The 22,643-nt window shown below is 43.8% G+C and overlaps 1 protein-coding gene across 4 annotated transcripts in view; it reads right to left on the bottom strand.

The window, feature by feature from the left end:
- ATP2B1 (ATPase plasma membrane Ca2+ transporting 1) overlaps positions 1-13,678 on the bottom strand; it is a 65,305-nt gene extending 51,627 nt beyond the window's left edge. The window contains exon 1 of one of the 4 annotated variants that reach the window (XM_082053402.1): positions 13,571-13,678. The gene's annotated coding sequence lies outside the window, so the exon portion shown is untranslated. Of the gene's footprint in view, positions 1-13,026; positions 13,303-13,328; positions 13,418-13,570 lie in introns of those variants that run through there. The other 3 variants (XM_082053401.1, XM_082053403.1, XM_082053400.1) reach the window with 3 other exon arrangements.
- Positions 13,679-22,643: the final 8,965 nt, after the last annotated feature.

The raw sequence follows: 22,643 nt of genomic DNA, 5'->3' as shown, positions 1-22,643 counted from the left end.
AATACTTATCTATACCAAGACCTCATTCAAGGCCTGAACTTCTTCCATTCTGGCTGAGAATTTTTATGTTCCATATCTCTTCACATAGGAAGAAGCCTGTAGTCTCAGAATAAGCAAATAAATGCACAGAGCACTGCAAGTTATAGAAAGATAAGTTCTATTCCCCCATGGAAGACTTCCAGATGTCATACCTCTTTATGTATGTATAGCACACAATACCTATAAAAATAGGGCTCAGACATATGACTATATGTACAAGTATTTGTTATCTTAATTTGTACAGGCCCATCCAATCGTTGATACACTAAAACAGCCCAGACTACAATTACAAAGGTATATACAACACCAATGTTTACCATTATAGCAGGAGATAGCATCTGAGACACCTGATTACCTTTCAGTGACTATTTGTTGACCCATTTTTCAGGAAAATCCTTCTTCCATTAATTAAACTGTTCTTATCTCAGAATTTCACACAGGCATATTTGTAAGAGATGCTACTCGACTATTTAAACTCACGAAAGCTATTTTTGCAGAGCCAGCAGAGGGAGTACAGACATCATTTTACTTATAAGCTGTGGAAAAGATACCTAGTAAGAAAGCACTAAAAGAGCTGCGCCTACAAACGTAATGCAGTCAGTTTAAAACACACCAAGAACTTCCTCAGGCTTTCACTGACATGTATGTCACTGGCCAGCAGAGCTGATGTTTTGTTTCTGATTCCCAACCAGCAGTCATATCTCAAAGTCTAGTATCTGACAAAAACAGCAGGATCAACTCTAACAGTACTAACAAGTACCATAATCCTGATGATTCACATGTCAAAAAAAAAAAAAATTACAAGTACAGTTCAAGCTAGTCAACAGTTTTTATTCCTATGGATTCTGCTGTTTTTCAGTTTCAGAAAAGCTAAACCCATTTGAGTGTTCTTTTCTTAAAAAGCAACTTCACCTGGAAGAAAATTTGAGAAACTCAGAGTTGAAGACAACCCACAAGCAAAGGAGCCAGGAAGGTATGGATGGCGTGGTGTTGGACTGGAAGGTAACAGCTAACGTTTCTGCTGGCATCTGCAGAGGCATGCTCCTACTGGCAAATCTGGTTTTACACATCCTCTGAGGCAAGAGCTCTCCTGCTTTATTTAGCATTTCCATTGATCAGCCTGCTTTGGAGTTGGCAATTACAACTGAACAGTGTTGACACAGCAACGGCTGTGGAAACAGTTTGAAAGAGGTTGAAAGAAGAACAGGCTTGAGGCAGGCAGATTGATAGCTTTTTGCCATCTTGTGGAGGTGAACACTAAGCTCTAGGCCACCATGAGACAACATACCTTTCTGACAAAAACTCCACAAACAGACACTCCTTGTTTGTTCAGACTGCAAAATTTTGACAAGACTTTTTTTTTTTTTTTTTTTTTTTTCTCAAATAGAGTCAGTATTTCCCAACTTGTTGGGAAGAAGCTAAACTAGTACAAAATACTTGCCAATCTTACTCATTTATCAAATTATTTTATTGGGTGACTGTTTTATAAGTTTCACCATTTAAAAGTTTGTATACAAAAAGCTTACACAAATATAATGGGCTCCTTAGTCTCAAAATTTCCTCTAAATGAAGAGCAAAACACTCTCCTGCAGCAAAAGAAAAGATACATTTCTATCATATTAAACTTTACATGAACTTTAAGAAGATTTGACAGCTCAAATCATTAATTTTGATTACTACCTACCCAAGAAGAATTTGCCTGTAGCCACAGAATTTAGCCTTCACTTGTTTCAAGTTTTGACAATAGAACCACCCTTTGGGAAGTTCGATGGCCCCTTCTGCTCCCTGCTTTCTACAGGGAAGTGGCGTTCACTTCTCAGCTTCATTTACATATAGTAGATTCACTAAATGAATAAGTCAAAGTGAGCCATACTGGTTCCAATCTTACAGAGTTTATGGTTGAATATGGTACAGCTGACTAAAGTTTCTCCTCTAGCACAGAATGAGACCACCTCACAGTTTTGCTGTTGAAATTCAGGGCTCCAGCAGCATTCCTTATCTGTGTGCTGTGCCTGGTTGGTTCCCAGAACTCCACTCAGGCTATTCCGTATTTTTTTGTGGGGCAACTGCAGCAGAAAAAGCCCTGTATCTTCCATCACAAACTTGATGATGCCCAAGTATCAGGATGTGCCCCAACCATTCTTATTCTCCTGCCCTTCCCCAAGTCATTGCTGTCTCTTGTGACATCAGTTAAGTTTCTATAGATACATGAGAAGCTGGTGAGATAGGAAAAATGCTTGTTTTTTGGGAAAGCTGGTTATCTAACCAGCCTTGCCACACAGATAATCCATTACCAGTGCCAAATCAACACAGGGCACAGAACTACACTGAACCTGCTTGAGTCAGATGTGAAACCGTGCTTGCAATAAAGATGCATTTTTCAAGAGACATGACTGAATTTATGACTACAAAGTAATAAACAGGTGGTATAAGCAAAGTGAATGCAAAAAAATCACATAGCAATTTATTGGTTGAGTATGATACCACAACTCTAATTCATCCCGCAACTAGAGCCTCATTAAGCTCCTAAATAATTATGTTTATAATACCCTTTACATTTGAGACACTGACATTAGACTTCTAATAAGCGAGTTAAAACGTGATCCATTTATATGGAATAGGTAGGGTGGGGAAAAGCACTGAAAAGCCCCTTGAAACATGAGTATGCTTGGAGCACTTTTCCTCTTGGATAAGTTTCAATGGCAAATTCCACAGAATTTTACACTTTAGAATTACTACAGCTGCCTTCAAGGATCGAGGGAGGTCTGTTGTTATCTCAGTTTTTAACCTGAAAAACTGAAGATCTTACGCTTAGTACACAGCTGAGCAATTACTGATTCCAGTATTTATCAGTCCCTGAGTTTAGTACTTCAATGGTTAGTAACAGACAGCATGCAGCAGATGCAAGAACATTTTTAGAAGCCAATGCTGAAATTGCGCTCTTCACCATCCCCTTTCTCCTCTCACCATCTGCAGGTCTGATCTGAAGTTCTGAAGCCTGTTTGCATTCCACAGGTTTAAAGTTCACACTCCTCCCATCACATGCAAGATTCACCTGACCAAATAGGTAACATCTATATCTAAGGTAGGTACTTTAGGTTTGTTTTTGTTTTGTTTTTAATAGGCAATGGATGAATTATAACTTCTCTGCCAAAAGATTAGATTTAGATACGTAGGACACAATCTAAAATAGTCACATGAATCTCACCTTAGACACACTCGTGTCTCTTCAACAACAGAAGAGGGCCCAGAGTGACCAGTTTCAGTTTTTAAGATGTTTATAGAAGTGGTCAGGATTGCTCTGCTGAAACTAAGCGCAGTCAGGTGGGCTGAACTCACACATCAAGCAGCTGCACTACCATGGCAGAGCAGGCACACACAAGAGGAAGGATGTGGTTTCACAGTTAGTGTAGGATAATCCAAACCTAGGCTACTGCCAGGAGGTCCAGTCCTGTGCCCTGACCAGCACCAGCATGGACGTTCACCTGAGGTTAGGGGACAGCCTCAGATGAGAATTGGTGACAAGGAAGACATTGGCAACACCACCACTTCCTCTCGAAGGTCACACAGGTGATGGGGATAAGCCCCTTCCAGTGCTGCACAGGCCTCACCAGCTCAAGTCAATCATGAAAGCTCTTCTCCTCACCCGCATGTGCACCCTGGGAAAAAGAAGAGCCTGGCTGTAGCTCCTCTGTGCAGCCCCACTGAAGACCATCACCAGAGTCCCTCTTTAGCCTTCTCTCTCCCAAGCTAAGTAAAGCCACCTTGCCCAGTCTCTCCCCACACATCACAGGATGGCCCTTAAACAGCTTAGTGACCCTCTGCTGGCCTCTCTCTGTCAGAAGAGGGGCAAAACAGGACAACATTTTGGATGTGGCCTCACAAGCACGATGGAGGGCAACAACTAGCTGGCCATGCTCTCGCTAAATCAGCTCAGCATGGGCTAGACCTCACCAGCACAGGAGAACCCCCATTGCTGACTGAGGCTCCTCTACCCAGGAGGATAGCAACACCTTTCCTACTGACCTCTTCCTCTAGTCCCACTGCAGGTGGACTGGCAACAGGCAACCCCAGCTTCTCTGTTTGCCCTCAGCCCCAGGGATCCAGACCACCCACAGCTCCAGCACCACAGCCCAACACTGGCCACACATTGCCATTTCCAGGTACTCCTAACTGTTGCAGTGAAAAGCCCTTCGGGAGTGATTTCACTTTGCTGGCTCAGCAATACACAGGAGGGATCTTTGGCAGCTGCCATCAGGAGCTGCCAATAAAACAGGCCTGTTTTATGATCTGTGTCTCAAAGTAACTTGTATTTACTCTGTCCAGTTCAAAGCATATTGCCCATGGTTATATTTGCCCCTAACCACAAGAAAGACATTGAGGGGCTAGAGGACACTGAGGGAGGCAATGAAGGACGTTCAGGGGACAATGAAGCTGGTGAAGGGTCTGGAGTACAAGTCTTATGAGGAGCAGCTGAGGGAACTGGGGCTGTTTAGCCTGGAGAAAAGGAGGCTGAGGGGATATCTTATCACTCTCTACAACTACCTGAAAAGAAGTTGTAGTGAGGTAGGTGTCTTTTCCCAAGAACAAGTGACAGGACAAGAGGAAATGGCCTAAAGATGTGCCAGGGGAGGTTTAGATTGGGTATTAGGAAAAATTTCTTCACGGAAAGTGTTGTCAGGCATTGGAACAGGCTGCCTAGCGAAGCAGTGGAGTCAGCAACCCTGGAGGTGTTTAAAAGATGCATAGATGAGATTCTTAAGGACATGGTTTAGTACCAGTGTTAGGTCAATGGCTGGACCTGATGATTTTGAGGGTCTCTTCCAACCAAAATGATTCTGTGATTCATATACATAGCCTTATCCTCCATATTCACTTCTCTAGCTTTAGATTCGACAGTAGAATGAGAACATATATTTTTGAACCTAAGCAAATTCAGCATTTCAGTTTTGGAGTAAGCAGTCCACTTACCAAAAATGTTACTATAGTATCTTCCCAGAAAATATGAAGTATTCCCCTCAAGCATCCACTGCTTTTATTTTACCATGTGGTAAACTGATTTCCTATGCTTTGAGGTAGCTTAAGTTCACACCACAGCTTTAGGGTGTCAGACTTCGCATAACCAAGACAACCTTTTCTGAACAGTTTTGGTAATACAATTTGAGGTGCTGCTCTCCAGTGCCCAGAAACACTAGGATCAACAAGGAAAAAAGAAAGCCACATGTGAATTGTTCACTCGCAAGCAGACGATATCTTTTGTATGTACCACTGCTTTATATACTGGGATTTCATTTTTGAAAGTGCATGTTTATACTAAAGCTCTTTCTGTAACCTAATATACACCATGAGCAGCCATCTCCATCTAAAGGATAGCTCCACTATGTCTGCCTCCACTAATAGAAACCAACTAACACACACACAAAACAAAAAATTAAAAGGTAAGAGACTATGCTTTTCTCAAATCCTAGATAATGTAGTGCTTTATTATGAAATCTCTTTCAACTTGCTTTAGAAATACAGGCTCCAGCTTAGAAACAAACCACTAGATCTGCATTCACCACAGCCAGATCAACCTGTTACCAAACGTCTGAAATCAGACTTTGTGAAGATATTAAGACATTTCACTATGCAACGCAAGCTCATTGAAGAATGTGAAAATCATTGTCACTGTTAGTTACATGGATTTCAGAGGTGAAGTGAACACAGGCTGAAATTATTTGAGTTGTTAATAAAGCAGAAGTAAAGCAGTTGTGCTAGTGGTTAGAGCACCTTCCCTACGCTCCCCAAAATGTCAGTCTCAACTATGTGCATTTGAAAGCCGTCTGCCACAGATCCTGCCAGCCAGTTTAAATCACTTCATGTTTCATACAAACTCACCAGAGTGGGACTGATAGACACTGCTCTAATTTAAGTATTGATTTATACTGTATTCCATAAGCTTCATTAAGTTTTGCACCAGCTTCATTCCTGAGCAAAGAAAAACTGGCAGGCCATGTAAAGCAATTTAAAGTGTAGCATCAACAGTGATAGCACTAGATGGAAGTGAAAAAACTCCTGCTCAATATGCATATTAAGATTCTGCTTTAGTCTCTACCTAAATAGCCAGAAGAGGTTTAAAAATACCACCCTTTCTCAGGTAATTTAAGGGCTAACCATACCCATCATCTTTTCTACCCATTTCTTGTTAATATTTCCTCAGTCTCTTCCAAGTAAAAATCTCAGAAAGCAAGTCTGAATGCATGATATGACACACACTTTTTCATTTCCTTCACTGCAATATCAGAAACCACCTAGGCATATAGCTAATGTGTTTTAATATTCTTTAATATTTTACTTAGTGCAAAAATCTTAATGGATAGATCCAAATCTTTTCTGGAAAGCCATTTGTTGAAGACTGACATGAACACTGACACTCAAACAGCTCTCAAATATATTGTCAGAATTACTTCAAGTTCTTCTGTCAGAAAAACTTCAAGTTCTACATGAAAAGGTTAATACTCTCTAGGGAATGGTTTCACATGATGACTGAGCAAGAGGAACATTCCCACACCACCAATACGAAGACACGTGCTGCTTCCCTCACACAAGCTTTGCCTCTTGCCTTGGAAAGGCCAGTCTCTGCATGAAGATTGTGTAACACAAATCATCTACTGGTGCAGTGAGTAGATGTAAAGGAGCAGAGATGCCACAGAGGAGGAGGAAGTTACTGAGCAGCCCAGGACAGGCTGGAAATGAAAGTGGCTACCAGGCCACCTCAGCCACTCCATAAAACTTTTCACTCATGCTGACAAGCCAAATAGGCAAGTACAAATGAAGGTGTCTCACCATCCTCACAGTCTCTCTGATTATGCTGATCAACACAGCAGCTTTATAAGGCCATAATACAAGTGTGCCATAACTTGAGAATATTAAAAAAAAGCGATCAAGCATCTTATATTAACGGAAGCAATGAGCAAGTCTTCTGATCAGGACTTAAGACTCCTGTCTCTTGAAACACCTACCATACAAACCTAAATGTTTTCCAGGCTTCGGGAAAGTCACAGTGACCATCCTCAGAATGTTTAATAATATTCTAAAAGTATTCCTAGAAAGTTTGCAGTAGGTATAAGTCTTCCTTGCTGCTTGTGGCTAAGCTCCTTATTTCAACAAAGATCATAGCACTATGGCTATCTCTTTCTATAGTGGAAAAACTCCATCAAACACAGCTAATGTCCCTTCTTCCTCCTTTCCTCATATGGAACTATCAGTTGTTTTTTATTTGCTTGAAATCCAGACAGATATTCTGAGCTGATTTTCAGATTCTGTTTATTGTATCATACAGCAATATATTTATTTTTACTCTATTTTTTTTTAAGAAATCTGCTATCATGTAAGACCCAAGATGTCTTGATTTCAGTAGAGATACAGTAGTCCAGGAAGTTAAAGTACACACCGCAAGCAACAATCCTTATATTTGCATAGCCACAGAAGAGCCATGTGGACAAGCTGCCAGCCACTTGTCAAGTAGCAAGTGCAAAAAAAGTTGAGTGATCTCTATGGAAGGGCACATCTGTAATATTCCAGAAAAAAAACTTGGATTTTTTTCTTCCACTGCTGCATGCATTGTAAAGGCAATAAGATAATCTCAGATTCAAAATCTTAAAATTAATACCGAAGTTGGAGTTTCACTGAAGACATAAGACAAGCAGAGAAAGAGCGCACCACTGTGAACCTTGGTTTGCATCCCAGGAAGTTAGATAGTTGCTTTAATCAAGAGTGGTTGAATCATCCTTTCTGCCTTGAGATGGGGTTTGTCGCTATCGACTATGCAGAGTACAGTACATCCCAGGCCTCCTCCTTGCAGAACAGACACTGTACACCAAGTGGTCAGAACCCAATAGTGTTGTATTCCCTGCTGCCACCTTATCTTTCTGTGAATATAAGGGCACAAGTAAGGGTAGCAGATTACAAGTGATAGGCTCCGCAGAAGTGTGTTTTAAGAACATGGTGTTTCCTGTGCTCATATCCAGCTCGTAAACAATATTAAAAAAAAAAAACAAAAAAACAAAAAAACAAAAAAAACCAAAACCAAACCTGAGACATGCAGACCACTGAATTTCACTGTACGTAAGAGGCCATGTGGGAACTTACCTTCCTCTCTCCTCCAAAGCAATATCAGAAAACAACCAGCAATAAGCCAACGTTACTCCTAGTGCTGAGGCTGGTCATGTTTTAAGTGGCAAAACCCACCAGACTTAATGACCAGCACCAAAGATCTGTCAAAACTCTGTCATCCTCAGAATGCATCCATGCACTCCTTAACTGCACAGTGCAGTTGCAAACAGCAGAAAGGTGAGGATGTACCCTCTTCCTCAGTCCATTCCTCTCCAACAGCAAGGCAGATGTTATTTGTCTGTCTTGTAACAGCATGTTACATCTTATCTCTTACTGGACAAAAAGAATTTGGATTTATTTTCAGAGCTATTTCTGGCTTTTTTGTTTTGGTTTGGTTTAAAATGCCTCCTACATTTTCTTTACGTTTCTTCTGCCACCGTACCTTTGAAATACCGACTTAGAAAGCCTCATGCCTACTTTGCAATTCACCAAAATTAAACACCTCCTGCTGTCATCTGGCACTTTGATTTCTGCTGCCACTTATAAATCTTAAACTCTTTCATAATGTTTACTGGAATATGGATAGCCTGAACAGGCAGATCCCTCAAATTTACTGTTCATATTAAGTGAAAACTGTCATGACAACTAGAAACTCATTTTTATAAACTGTATTTGAAAGCCTGAAACTTCAGAAATGAAAGGCAAACTGGATGATACCATGTTCTTGTGTTGAAGTTACAGTTGGTGTGAAAAGGTGCAACTGTTCCAAGATGGGATAGTCTAATATTTTGCCTGTTGATTTCACTGTACATTACCTCCTAGAAATCCTCCTTCTATACTGCTTACTATCATTCCTTCCGTCTTTCCTAGGGAACTGCCCTATTTTGGAGATGCTGAACACATTTTTAGTTTTTACACATGGATATACATTTTTGAGGGGGCTTCACGAACAAAAGAATCCTTCCTTCCTCATTTTTCATCACTCTGCTGTGCAGTTAGTGAGCATGGCCTTATCAACTATTTGAAGCCAAAGCTAGGGGAAAACAAATGTTAGCGAGTTATTTAGAAGTGAATAAATACAAATCTGAAGACAAGACATTTTGAGTTAGATTAGTCATTCTTAATACTTTTGAGAAATATCCATCCTCTACACAAATCATCATAGGTTCCCTTTTCTTTTTCAAACAGGCAACAGTATCACACCATGTCTCCCTGTTCTTCAATCAGTTGACTTTGTAAGGAGAAATAAAAATGACACCTTCAAGAGAAAATCTGATAGGTTTGAATAAAAAAATAAACCTACTTGAGACTGTTGCACACACTAGAGCAAGCCAGTAGACAGAGTTACTCTTAGCTTTTTAGACACAATATAGCAACCTCTAGATTTTATCTAATTTTTAATTAAAGCACTCTACAAAGATCATTATCTCCTGAACAGCAGCTTTTAACAAGTTTTATTATTATTATTTATTTTAAGACAAGTTGAGAATACTAAAGAATACAAATATAAGAATATTATTGCTATTTTATTGAGCTTTATGGAAGAAAATAAGCATGTGTTTCTATAACAAAATCTGCCATAGGCTCAAGCAGTATTACTTATTTCTTGAAAGATATTTACATTAGCACTAGGCTAATCATGGCTGTTCTTTATTCTGCATTATATTAAATTTTGCTAACTGAAACCTGACTTGAACTCTGAGCAAAATGTGCACGCTTGTTGCACTAATGTTATTTCCTCTTAAAAAAACATAAGATAACGTATATTAAAATAAACAGTTTAAACGCTTAAAGACATCACTGAGGTCACATTTCAGTGGTAAAGAATGCTCAGTGCCATTAATATTTAGTCTACCTTAATGGAAGAAATTTGAGTTAGAAGATACTTTAGGTTATCTTGTCCACCCTTATGTCAAGGGAGACCTGCTTGCTATGGTATGTTATTGATTGCTTTGCCACGTCCATTTTGAACTTGTCAGTTAATATTAAGTCCCCAGATCTAAAATCTTAAATGTTGGCAAAGTTAATTCTTCCAAAGCATCCAGTTTTGAGGTGTCTTCGAGCAGATCCAACTTATGTTTCTTCCTTCTTAATATCTTCACCTTTTGACTGTCTCCAGTTCATCATACACTTCTTTTCTGAATGAACTCAAACAGTAAAAGAAGAAAAATAAGTAATTACTAGACCTTCATGAAGGAGTTGCAGAACATTTACAAGTCTCTCAGCTTCCTGTTAAGCTTCCACAACATGGTTTAGAGGTTGTCAATTTTAACAGCTGACAGAAGTTCTCTATGTTGTGGTCCACAAAACAGTCACTTTCTAAATGAGATTCTAAGGTTAGACTGAAGAGAATTTTAATTGGTAGCATCACTCACAGATTAGCTGATTGTATATGACACAAATGGGGATCCTTTGCTTATATCGTTATCTGTATGTAACACAACTTTGTAAGATACCAATACACAGTACACCCAGGGCTAATGTGACACTGGTCTGTTTTCTGCTTTAAGTTCCCAAACACGTCTGCTTAACATGCAATAGTGAGTCACTATATGTCTGCAGATACAGAGCACAGCCACAATATCCTTTAAATTTAGTTTTCACTTGTATTGTTTTAGTTACCCACATCACAAGTAGCATTTTTCTTTGAATGAACTGAAGTAATAATGTTGCAATTCAGCAAAGATAGCAATACTGACTGGGAAATACTGCAAGTGTCTGTATACAACACGGGATCCTAATTTTCTTCAGATAACCCAACCTGGGCAGGTTATCACAACAAACTGAAAAAACAGCAATACACCAAATGACCCAATGAAGTTGTTCTAGACTAAAAATTTCACATTTAAGTATACGAGTTTTTTTCCTTAGTGAATTCAGTGACCAGTTTTTCCACTGACACCGAGAGAGTTTCCATTCATTATGCCATAAGTATTAAAGTCCTAGTACATTGGAAGCTATTCCTGCCAAAAGAGCCAATAGTTTAAAGATACAGAAGTTTACTTCTGTTGGAATTCACGATTTGTGGTGTTTGGAACAAATCCTTGAAGAGCTCCATCAAACAGGAAAAAAAAAAAAAAAGGCACTGCCTATAACTACGGTTACCACCTTTTGAATACATTGTATTATCAACCAAGAGTTGGCAAGTTACCTAGCCAAGATCTTTTCAGACACCTAAAGACACTATTTCAACCCAAATTCATTAGGACCCACGGGTGTTTTAAAGATGCAGCAGCCTTTGGACATGCAGTGGTTTTCCAGAAGCATTCTCTGCTTCTCCCCCCAGCAAGTCAAAATTGCCAATCGCTAATGATGCAAGAGATGTTTCACATTTGGCTTGGGACTCGCTTCCGAGAAGAGACACGTTAAGGGACTCACTTTGAATATTCATCTAGCTAGTCATCCATAAAATACTATTAAGTCAGATACCAGTGCAAACACATGCTTAGAGTGACGGTTTAAGACACAGAATAAGTTATTAACGCTAGTTCCTTTTAAACAGACCCCGAGAAGAAAACCTCAGCACTTGAAGTTACAAATGCAAGAATGCTGTTTATAACAGGTATTTTAAGGATTTCTGTGGTGTGGATCTTCAAATTACAAAAAAAAAAAAAAAAAAAAAAAAGCCCCCGGAATGTTGTTACTGTGTATATTTCTTTTCCCCCTTCCCTTCTCATAGAGTCTAAAACGTGAAACAGGAAAAAAAAAAAAAGGCAACAACACACATTTAAAGATCAATAAGGATTTAGATGACAGAAACGCTGCTGAAGACCACGCGACCAGCTCTCTCTACCCGTCGGCTTTCCAGGAGACCTTCCTTCCGAAATCCTAAATCCTTCCGACCTCCGCGTTTTTTCGACAGTCCGAAGGGCTCGGCGGGAAGCCCGGGCAGGCGGCGGAGCGGACACCAGTCCACCCACCGCCCCTCTCCGCTCCACCGTGAGCGGCGAGCGCTCCCTCCCGCGCCTAGCAGTAGCCGGCCAGCCATCCCCCAGTGGAGGCTTCGGCCGGCTCCCAAACTCACGTGGTGCCACATCCATAGGTTCCCCGCACCGCCGGGACGAGGATGACACCGCCGCTGCCGTTCGAGGCGCTTTCCATCGCGGAGCGGGGCGGCCCCGCGCGGGTCCACGCTCACCCGCGGCGCAAGGGGCGCCGCATCCCTTCCCCGCTGGTCAATGAGCAGCCCGGCCAGGCATCGATAAATCAAAACAGCCCGCCCGCTCCGACGGAGACCCGCGTCCGACCCAGCCGCGTCCGAAAACACCGCCCCGGGGGCGCGGCGGGCGGGAGAGGGAGGAGGAGGCGGCGGCGGGGGAGGCTGCGCGGGTGCCGGGCTCCCAGCCCCCGCGGGGCGGCGGAGAGGCGCCCGGGATGTCGGTGTCGTGCAGCCGCAGCAGGCTAATCCCGGCTACTTAACCCGGCGGGCGGCGAGGGCTGAGCACCACCTTAATCCGCGGCGTGTGCGCGCCCGCCCGCCCGCCGGGGGCTGCGGGGCCGCGGCGTGCCGGCCCTGCCCGGCCGCGGGGTCCGCGGCGGTGTGGCGGCGCCGCGCCCGGCGGCTGCACTCCCTCCGAGCCTCAGCCCCGCATCCGCTGCCCTCAAGGTCACGCCGCGCCCTGGCTGAACGGCGGCGGCCAGGTACGCGCTCCGGTTACCTGCGGGGAAAACCGGCGAAAACCGGGGAGCGGGTCACCCAGCCCCGCCAGCCGCTCCGCTGCTGCGGCCGCCCCGCTGCTCCAACCGCGCCGCCCGCTGCCTCTCCGGGCGAGCCCGGCCATGGCCCGCAGCCCCGCGGCGGGAGCGAAGCGGAGCAATGCTGCACCTGCCGCCGCGCCGCTGCTCGCCCCAGTCGGGAGAAGATCCGCTCCGAGCCGCCGCCGCCGTGCTTACCTCGGCGTCGCGGGGCCGACCTCGCCGTCCAGCCGCAGGCCAGGACGAGGCGCCCGTGAACCTGCCGCCGCTCGCTCGCCGAAGCGCACAAGGTCCCCGCGCTCCCCACGGCCGGTCGGCCCTGCCGCGCCGCCCCCGCCCTGCGGCCGCGGGGGAAGGGAGGAAGGAGGACGGGAGAGGGGGCGGGGGAAAAGCGGCGACCGAATTGGGGAGGGAAGGAGAGGGCACCGGCGCGGGGAGCGCCGGGGGAGGAGGAGGAAGGAGGGGGGGCGCGGACGGCTGCCCCGCCCCCGTCGCCTCACCGGCAGGAACCAGCGATTCGCCTTCCTGGCGGGCGCTCCCGCCGCCGCCACCGCCGCTCCCCGGGGCCCGCCCGCCTCCTTCCCCCCGCAGGCACCGGGCAGCGCCGAGCGCGCCGCCGAGCCCCAGCGCCGCAGAGCAACCGCTACAGGAGCCGGGCACCACCGGGCAGGGCGGAGCGGAGCGCAGCGATCCGCCCGCCTCCCTCCTCCGCCCACCCTGCCCGCCCGCCGCGGTCACTCACTTGTTCGCTCCCACCGCCCCCCTCCCCTCCCGGCGCCGCAGCCGCCGGTCCCCGCCGACCCCCTCGCCGCCTGCGGAGCGCCGGTCACGTGACAGGGCTCCTCGCGCGGCCGGGGAAGGGGGGTCCCGACGTGCGGCGTCTTCAATGGGGGAGGAGCAGGAGGGGCCGCGATAGGCACGGCGCCTGCGGGGGCGGGGCCCCGCGCCTCGCCCCGCCCCCCCGCTGCCGCCACTGGCGGGCGGGAGGCTGACGCGCTTGTTTCCATGACGTCGGTGGGCGGGGCCGCGGCGTTTGATGGAGCCCGGCGGGCTCCGGGGGTCGGTGACTTTGCCACGAGCAGCTCCCGCGGGGCGGGGCGAAGCAGCGCGTCCCCGGGAGTCCCCCCGCCCGTGGGTGCCGGGGCCGCTGCCGGCGGGGTCGGGGACTGCCTCAGGGCGGGGGCGGGGATCCCCCGGCGGCGGGAGAGGCTGCGATCCCTCAGGAGAGGGGCGGGCGGGAGCCCGTCTGCGGGGCCGGGGCCGTCCCGGGGGCGGTGGCGGCGTTGTGAGGGGAGGCGTGACCTCGTGGGGCCGCCCTAACGGTCCGGCGGGGCGCGGTGCTGCCCTGCCCTGCCCCGGGGGGCGCGGACCCGCTGTGCCGGGTCCCCGGAGGCCCTGGGCGGCGTCGCCTCACGGCCTTCCCTGTCCCGAGGGCAGCCGGGCGGCGCTGAGCTCCCCGTGGGAGCCGCGGGGGCCTCAGCGGCGCGTTGGTGGCTTCTCGCCAGCGGGCGCGGGAGCGCGGCGGGCCCGGGCGGGGCTCCGCTGCGGCCGAGGAGATGGATCGGGCGCCCCGGGGCGCGCCGCGGCCGGAGGTGTCGGGTCCCCTGTTGCGCGGGGCCGCCGAGGTCCGGATCGGCAGGGACGAGCGTGTGGCTCGCTGCCCGTGGTGGGGACCGGGGAGCAGCGCGTCCAGCCTCCCATCAGGCGTGCGCGCTTCCCGGGGAGCCCTGGCAGCTCTCGCAGGAGGCCGGGGAAGGCTTGGGGGCCGCAGGTGTTCAGCGTCTCTGTCTCCAGCCGAAGGCTCTTCGATTGGAGAGAGACATATAAATGGGGTTGTGAACGGCTGAGCCCAAGTGAGCTGTCCGGGGGTACGCTGGGTGTCAGTAACAGCGCTGGGAATGAAACTGGAAATAGAAGACCCGGATTTCAGTTCTTTTTCGATGCAGTAGATCACACCCCCCAGTGAAAAATCCCCATCCATAGACCATACATAATTCTATAACCCCTTTGTGGTGTTTTTCGTGCCTTGTTTTGACATCCTACACACCCCTCTGATGGGCATCTCGCTGGAATGATGGACCAGCTGTGCCACAGGCTGTCAGGTTCTTTGAGCCTGCAATAAATACCCTGCTTCTCCTTTGTTACCGTTCAAATCCTTCTGCTACCAGAGCCAGTGCCGCAAAAGAAATGGAATAGAGAAGCTCATATATCACTACTGTTGCAGACCCGAGACAGCTCAGAGCCTAGAGGGTTAAAGCAACAGGATGAAGTCAGCACGAAACAGCCCACAAAGACTGGCAAATAAATAAATCATCCTAACTACATTATTATCATGGCTTGCCTGAGCTTCATTGTCTCTGTCTTTCTTACCTGAGTGCCTGTTACATTTTTCTCATTCGAGAGAGGCAATCAAAAGAGACTGTGAGCAGTAATTGGCTCCTGCCCATTTTGGATGTTGCTAAAAATACTACCTTACCTCTCCATATCTAGAGGTCAATTGAAAAATCAAAATAGTGAGGTAAGCAATCCTGTAGACTGTTCTGTTGAGGAGATTTCTTGCATTTCTTCCCAGAAGGAGAATATAAAACTATCTGCACAGATATAAAACAAATTCTCTTACATTCTGTCTGCAGTTCAGCAACCTCCTCTGCACTGATCGCTGTAGCTCGGCAAGGCTTCCCCAGGCAATTGGAAATTGCATTTCTTCATAAGACTGTCTGCGGTGTTCTGCGTGGTTCTGTCATATCTCCTATCTCTCAGGCAGATAAAACTAGCTTGGGTACAGCTAAGAAGGAGGTGATGTGTTTAACGCATTGCAGTTTGGGTACATGTCTGTACCTGCTTCCTTTTGTCTTCAGGGAAGGTAGGTAGGTTGTGCTTGAGTTCTTTGTCTATGAAATGGGAATAATATCCTATTTTATTCACAGGAAGAAAGCAAAGGTGGGAGAGATACATATCAACATCAATTTTTTTAAATACTGTTGTGGTAGAATTCTCTAAGTGGACAGATTTTTCAAGGCACAAAATAGTTACGATTTAATGTTCCTCTGATATAATAAAAACATGCAGCACCTCTAAAGTAAGAATAAATTTCTTCTAGCTCTACAGAATCTTGTCCCTGAGGATTCAAAAGTGTTTCCCAAATTAATCCTCGAGCTACAACACTCTTCATGATTTTTATGAGAAAACAGGCACTCCTATTTCTAAAGGTTAGAACATTTAATTGACCAACGGAAAACATTCCATGTAATGTAGGTCACCAGTTGTATAGAGCAAGCTAAACCAAGATGCACAAAGGAATATTTCTGGAGATCTTTCATTTAACTTTTGAGGAAACATTACCATTTCAGGAAAATTCAGTGTGGTTTGCAGACAAATTGGAAAGGCCAGACTTGACAAATCAGTGACAATAACTCATTCTGTGACCAACACTCATAATGGCAGAAGTATCATACATTTTAACAGAGCCAGAAAATGTGTCACAGAAAATTTCAGCGGCTTGTCTGAATCTGATACACTTACTATGAGGCTTTTAACATAGAGAGCATGAATTGGAGTATTTGGATCATTACAATATTTGGTCAAAAATGAATAAGGCAGCCAAGGCCTGAGTGACCACCTCACCATCCCCTATGAACTAAAGGCCTTTTGGCAAAATCACATGATGGGCTTGACCTGGGAAGAAACAGTATAAAATGGACTTTTTTGTAGCTCGTGCATACAGCTGAAATTTATTTCATTTTGAAACTGGTTTCTTGACTATCCTGCTAGTTCTGGTTTTGTTCAAACTCAGTCAATTAATTAAATTGGATGAAACTGGAGAGCATGGAGAAAGTGTGAAAAGTTGGGAGAATACTTGTGTGTAAGCACAGAGAGATGAGTATGCAAAGTTTCCACCAGGCTTGCAGAGCCAAATATTCTCCACACCAGCTACAAACCACCCTGGAGAAGATTCCTGACCAGTGTGCTCCTGGCTTGGGCCCTGCCCAGTTCCTGTTTGGCCATGGAGGCTGCATCTTGTGATGATTCCAGTATCCTGCCTCATAATAGATCAATTTGTTGCCTAAAAAACCAGCCAGCCATCTAGATAAGTAAACAATTGAACTCTTGCTTATCTTGTAGGTGTCACAATGACCAAATTGCTCTATCATCCACCCATGCAGCCTAGTAATGACCTTGTGAAACAAAACACTATCACCCAATTCATCCTGAAGTCATCCACCCCTCCCTTAGGAAAGAGGCCTATCTGTAAACATTTGCATTTTTATCAGCACAAAATTCTTTCTCTTGACTGTTCAGGACCTCAGGATTTGTGCATAATGTTTGCTGTTGTGAATGTGTACTATAATTTAAAACACTTGATTTTTTTTCTATATTCCAATTCCCTCACAACATTTTTTTATTTCCTTTTACTCTTATATTGCTTTACTGCAATACTGCAGGATCAGGAGGCTGAAAGATAAAAAAGTACTAAACAAAGAAATGTGAAAAGCAACAGTTATTGCACAAATAACTTTTTCATATATATTATATAAGAAATATATCAGAAAAAAAAATAGACTGGACTTCATATGTTAACTGTTTCTTCTTTACATGTTCTTTTCAGGCACCACCATAGCACAGCAGCATTACAGCACCAGATCAGATGAAAGAGTAGATATTTCACGAACAAAGACGCATTGTATACATGCAACAACAACAACAAAAAAAGCATAAAATCGTGGAATTGATGGAGAATCCAACCAATTTAAGAACTTGGATCAAGCATGAGAGAGGAGAAAAAAGAGAGCAGGGCAGGATAGCCATACTTTACACTGCTAGGAAGAAACCATACTTGGGAAGCTTTTCATCATAAAACATAAAAAATAAAAACAAGTATGGATATGATGAGACAGTATAACCATGGCTGCCTCTTAGAAAGTGAGACATGAATAGCATTCTAGTGAGAGCTAAAAAATACCTACAGCAAGCATCCAGCTGCTTCCGTGGCAGTGACTTTCCCAATGTAGCACTTTGTCTATTTGGAGCTGTTACTTTGTCACACAAGGCCAGACCCTGGTGCTTCATTGTTGCATCCTAAAGAATCGCCGAAGTCTGAATCAAGGCTGTCCTGGAAACAATTCCGTCCAGTTCACTAGGACAGTTTGTTAAAAGTAACTCTATTGTTGCCATCTCCCATCACCTCTCTGTGCCTGTCCTTGATATGAATATGCACTGGTCAGGCAGCTCACCTATCACCCCAAGACTCCAAATGTGGGAGTACCCATTAAAATTACCAAGGTGCAAAAGTGCTTGTGGGGGTTCATGGTTTGTACATTTCTGGATTGAAATAAAATTGGTTAGCTAATTTGATTCATGCTACTGTGGGTGCTTTTAGATGTGTTGCTTTTAAGGCTTCTCTGTTCAACTTGTCCGATGAAGTTGTGGTCTTATCTTGAGAGCCTCTTGTCAGCTGATGCTCATTTGTGAAGCTTCATTAATTTATCTCTTTTTGTGGACCTGTTCTAATTCAGGTTGACTGAATATCTGTTTCATAAATTGTCATGATTTGATGCTCTCCTCTGTGATCAAATGACAAGGGTTCCCAAAATAAGAAGCAACACAGGTAACCAAGCTGTCTTTCTCTGAGGCTAACATCTGAGGCTAAAATTAGTTTGGGGAAGAGTAAATGTAGTCCCTCCTTTCTCTCATCAGTGCTGGGTAACTGTGTTGAGAGGAACAATACATTGTCTCTTAGCAATGATACTTCAAAGTCCTTTGGATAAGAAAATAGATAATTCAATTGAGCCCTAGGTTCCTTTAGCAAATATTATCATTTCTGCCCCTTGGCGATTGTTCAATATGGTTTTGAAACATTTAAGAGTCATTAGAGCTAATAGCTCCTATTCTGCATTTCCTTCAAGGAGGAGTATGAGAAAAAAAAATACACTACCTTATTCCCACTACCTTAATCAATAATTAATCATTCAAATGATAAACAATGAGCAGAACATACTTGAATAAATTGTTTTCTTTGTTGATCAGATACAGCTCTAAATCAGCTTGCCTGATTTTAAGATACCAAGGAAAATATATCACCTACCTAAAACTGCATTTAAAAATATCAGTAATGACCTATTTCACATGGATAGTTTGAAACTCTTGGCTCAGCCTTGCAGGCCTTATTTGGGAATAAGCATTTCCAAATCACAAATAACAGATCTAAAGATTATCAAGATCAAAATTTGGATAGCTATGGAAAGATGTGGATATAAAATATCTAGTATCAAAGCCTCAAAATAAGTCACTCTTCATAGTAGTATAAATTATAGTAAAGGTATTACATAAAATATTTATACTTGAGTATATATAAAATCAAGTATGTTTAGAGTCCTTAGGTGTAGATTATGGGCAGTGAAAAGAGGAAAGTCTTGACTAGGACATTGTTTCTCCTCTCAGGTAATACTACAGTTATAAATATTAAGGTGAGTAGGAACAAATTTACCAAATTTCCTCATAAAAATGAGGAAAATTAACTGAGTTCTTGTGACATCAACTCTCTTGCTATTATGTGCTAGTAGAAAAGATCAATAGGATTTTCCTCTGCCTGAATTCTCTTTTGTCAATTGTCTAACATGGCAGACTGGTATCGAACCACCAGAGTTTAAATATACTGTGTTCTGGGCACATCTAGTAATAACACTGCTGTAGGTTATTTTCAGGCTACAACATGTTATGCAGTAGTAAAGGCAGTTTTGTTTAGGACAGAAGTGGATTAGAAGATATAAAAATATTTTGTACACAAGAGCAGACCAAACATTGGCAGTTCTGTTTTCTTCATTTCTGACTGGATTCAGTGGGAGCTGCACACACTTAATAATTACTAAAACTGACACCTATGTTACAAAAAATACCTTGGATTGCTAAACGGGATTCAAAAATGAATCCCCGTTAAAGGCTTTTAGATCTATTCAGTTTTAGATTTAAAACAAATCTTTAATTTCTTTATCATTTGTGTTTTACTCAGCTTGATGTTAAAGGCAATTGGGTCCATTTCACTGTTCCAGCCAGTTCTCAGGGCCTTTCATGTTCAAGCCCCCAAGCCCCAGCAGTTGCTTTTGAACTGCAAACCCTGTGCTCAGAGCAGTCCCCCAGGGTACCAGCAAGGGCCCACATCTGATCTGGATCTGTGGGTCTCTACTGAAGAGTAAATGTATGATATACCCTTGATAGCATATGTAATGGTCTTTAAAAATGTTAAGGGCTGGTAATAATCCACTGATCCAAATCACCTGAGAGCCACTATCCCAGCACACTCATGCAGTTTTTGGCTATATGCATTAAAAACACATATTTACTTACTGTAATCAGTCTCTACAGGAATACTTGCTCTACAGGTTGCTGCAGAAGAACTTGTAATGGCACTGGAGTGTGGGAGGTTTAAATCAAGCTCAGCTAGAATCACCTCTCCCCATAGTCTGCTATGGACTAAAAATACTAGAGGGGAGACTTTTATAATGAGGATGACCCGAGTGTTCATATTTATGTGCTGTACATAGAGAAAATGCAGAGGTGAACTAATCAAGGATTCAGTCTCATCATAGTGTGGTTTCAGAAACACCTGAGGTAGGCATTTGGGAACTTCTGGAGGTCTTTCATTAGGACTTGCCCAGCCCTATGCCGAAGTGCTGAGCCACACTCTTTTACCCGCTTGGTTCCTTTGCATAACTCTCTTTACTTCTTTTCCTTTCATGTACTCTCTCCTTCACTTTTCCTTCAGTTCAGACTTTTTTTTTTTTTTTTTTTTTCTTCCCTCGAGTAACATATTTCCCACACTTCCTGCCAAACAAACCAAACCAAACCCCCAAAACATCCCATGGAATTAATGCATCAGATGGTGAATTTGCAGTTTATGCTGTTGGTGCGTGGTATTCCTCCTCTTATTAGTAGGGTGGGATTCATTAGTCCTCATATGGACATGTGAAAGCGACATATCTGGATCTGTTCTAGTAACCCTAGACTCCTTTTGTACTCAATGGTGAGAAGCTGCAGCCTCCAGAAGGCAATCTATGTCATTCTAAGTTTAACGTTTAGGATAATTCTGCAGTTGTCTATGTATCTCCTTTAATTCTGGAGGCAAACAAGGGTGAAGTCGTAGAAAGTTAACAGTGGGTATGTGAGATGAACTTCTCTTTTAGACTGCTTGATTTTCTGGACTCTTTTAATCTGCCAGCCATTACTTTTGATGTTTGCCAAGAAGCCAAATGTAGAAAAATACACTAGGAGAACCAGGTTTTAAAACTGTCTATTGCCAGTGATTTTTAATGAATGCCAATTGTTTCATTAGTGCAACTTTTGCTAACAACCTTTCGTAATTAAAGTGTGGAAACTAGAGATGAATAATCTCTATGAAGTAAATGACATGATTTTAAGTAATGACGTGAATGAAGTATGTTAGAGTCCAGTGGAGCGATCTTTAAGGAAAGGGACACTGGCATGCAGAAGGCTTGCAGGACGTGACTCCTGGCTTGAATTCCACTGAGCTGGTAGGTCATGGTCCTGATAGACTCAGTCTAGACTAAATTTGGTGGGGACAGACTTTTTAGAAGGGCATGTTACCACAGTACAAGGGGTAATGTGTTTTTTTTTTAAAAAACTAAAGGAGGGGGAGTTCAGGCCAGACATGAGGAATAAATTTTTTACAATGAGGGTGGTAAAACACTGGCATAAGTTCCCCAGGGAGGTGGCAGATGCCCCATCCCTGGAAACATTCAAGGTCAGGCTCGATGGGGCTCTGAGCAACCTGATCTAGCTGAAGATGTCCCTGCTCATTGCAGGGGGGTTGGGCTAGATGATCATGGAAGGTCCCTTCCAACCCAAACTGTTCTATGATTTCATGACTCCCTGAGATTGTACACTCTGTTGCTAGACCAGTCAGACATAGGAAGAAATGAGCGTAAGGCCCATACTGGATATAGTGCAAGGAGTCTCTTAAGAATAAAATTTGAGACACAGTGTCAAATTGCCAGTACTATTACAGCCTATTTTGAAAAGGACACTGAGACTTGAGTGGCACTGTGACTTGAGCTCTTATCTTTCTAATCACTATATGTTTGTCTGTCTCCCACATTTAAGTGGTTCCATTGAAGTCCACGATGCTCTGCTGAAGTGCAGGGAAATGTTAGCACTCAGAAAAGTGTTGAAAATGCCCTTTAAAAATATAGTGTTAGTGTGTCTAAATAAATACAAAAATATACATATGCTTGAAGAAAACTTCCTTTAGAAGGAAACTCTAATCTAAAAATGTGTCCAGCTTATACTCTAAACCAGTATCTAGCAAAAATAATAATAACAATTTAAAAATTATAAACCAACAGTAAAGTGTCCATAAATTCTGTTAATATTAGAAAATCCAGCTTGCTACCTTAAACAAAATAATTCCTTTCCTTATTACTGATTCTTTATACATATCTCCATCCATTTTAATTTTACTGAGAAGACAAGCAAAAATATCCATTTTGAAAAAAGTTAGAAGTTCTGATAGTTTTATACGGGAACCATATAAAATTTGGTCTTTTTTAAAAAATTAAACAGAACTCTTGTGGAAAATAATGGAAATTAACTATGAGAAATGAAACTAGAAAGAGTTAATTAAGACCTCCAAAGCCAGAAAACAGGTAGTGTGGTACAGATAAGAGGTTTTCCCCCGATCTTTTTTCTAAATTAGATAAAAAACAATGTGAAACATTAAATTGGCAGATGAGCACAGCTAAAATAAAGTGCCTTTCTTAAATGCATAAAGCTGGGAAATTCAGAGACGACGCTACAACACTCTT

Source organism: Streptopelia decaocto (assembly GCF_964273445.1).
Source record: "Streptopelia decaocto genome assembly, chromosome: 1".
Classification (NCBI taxonomy): Eukaryota; Metazoa; Chordata; class Aves; order Columbiformes; family Columbidae; genus Streptopelia; species Streptopelia decaocto.
Note: the sequence above shows the minus strand (reverse complement) of the source record. Positions and strands in the feature narration are given on the sequence as shown.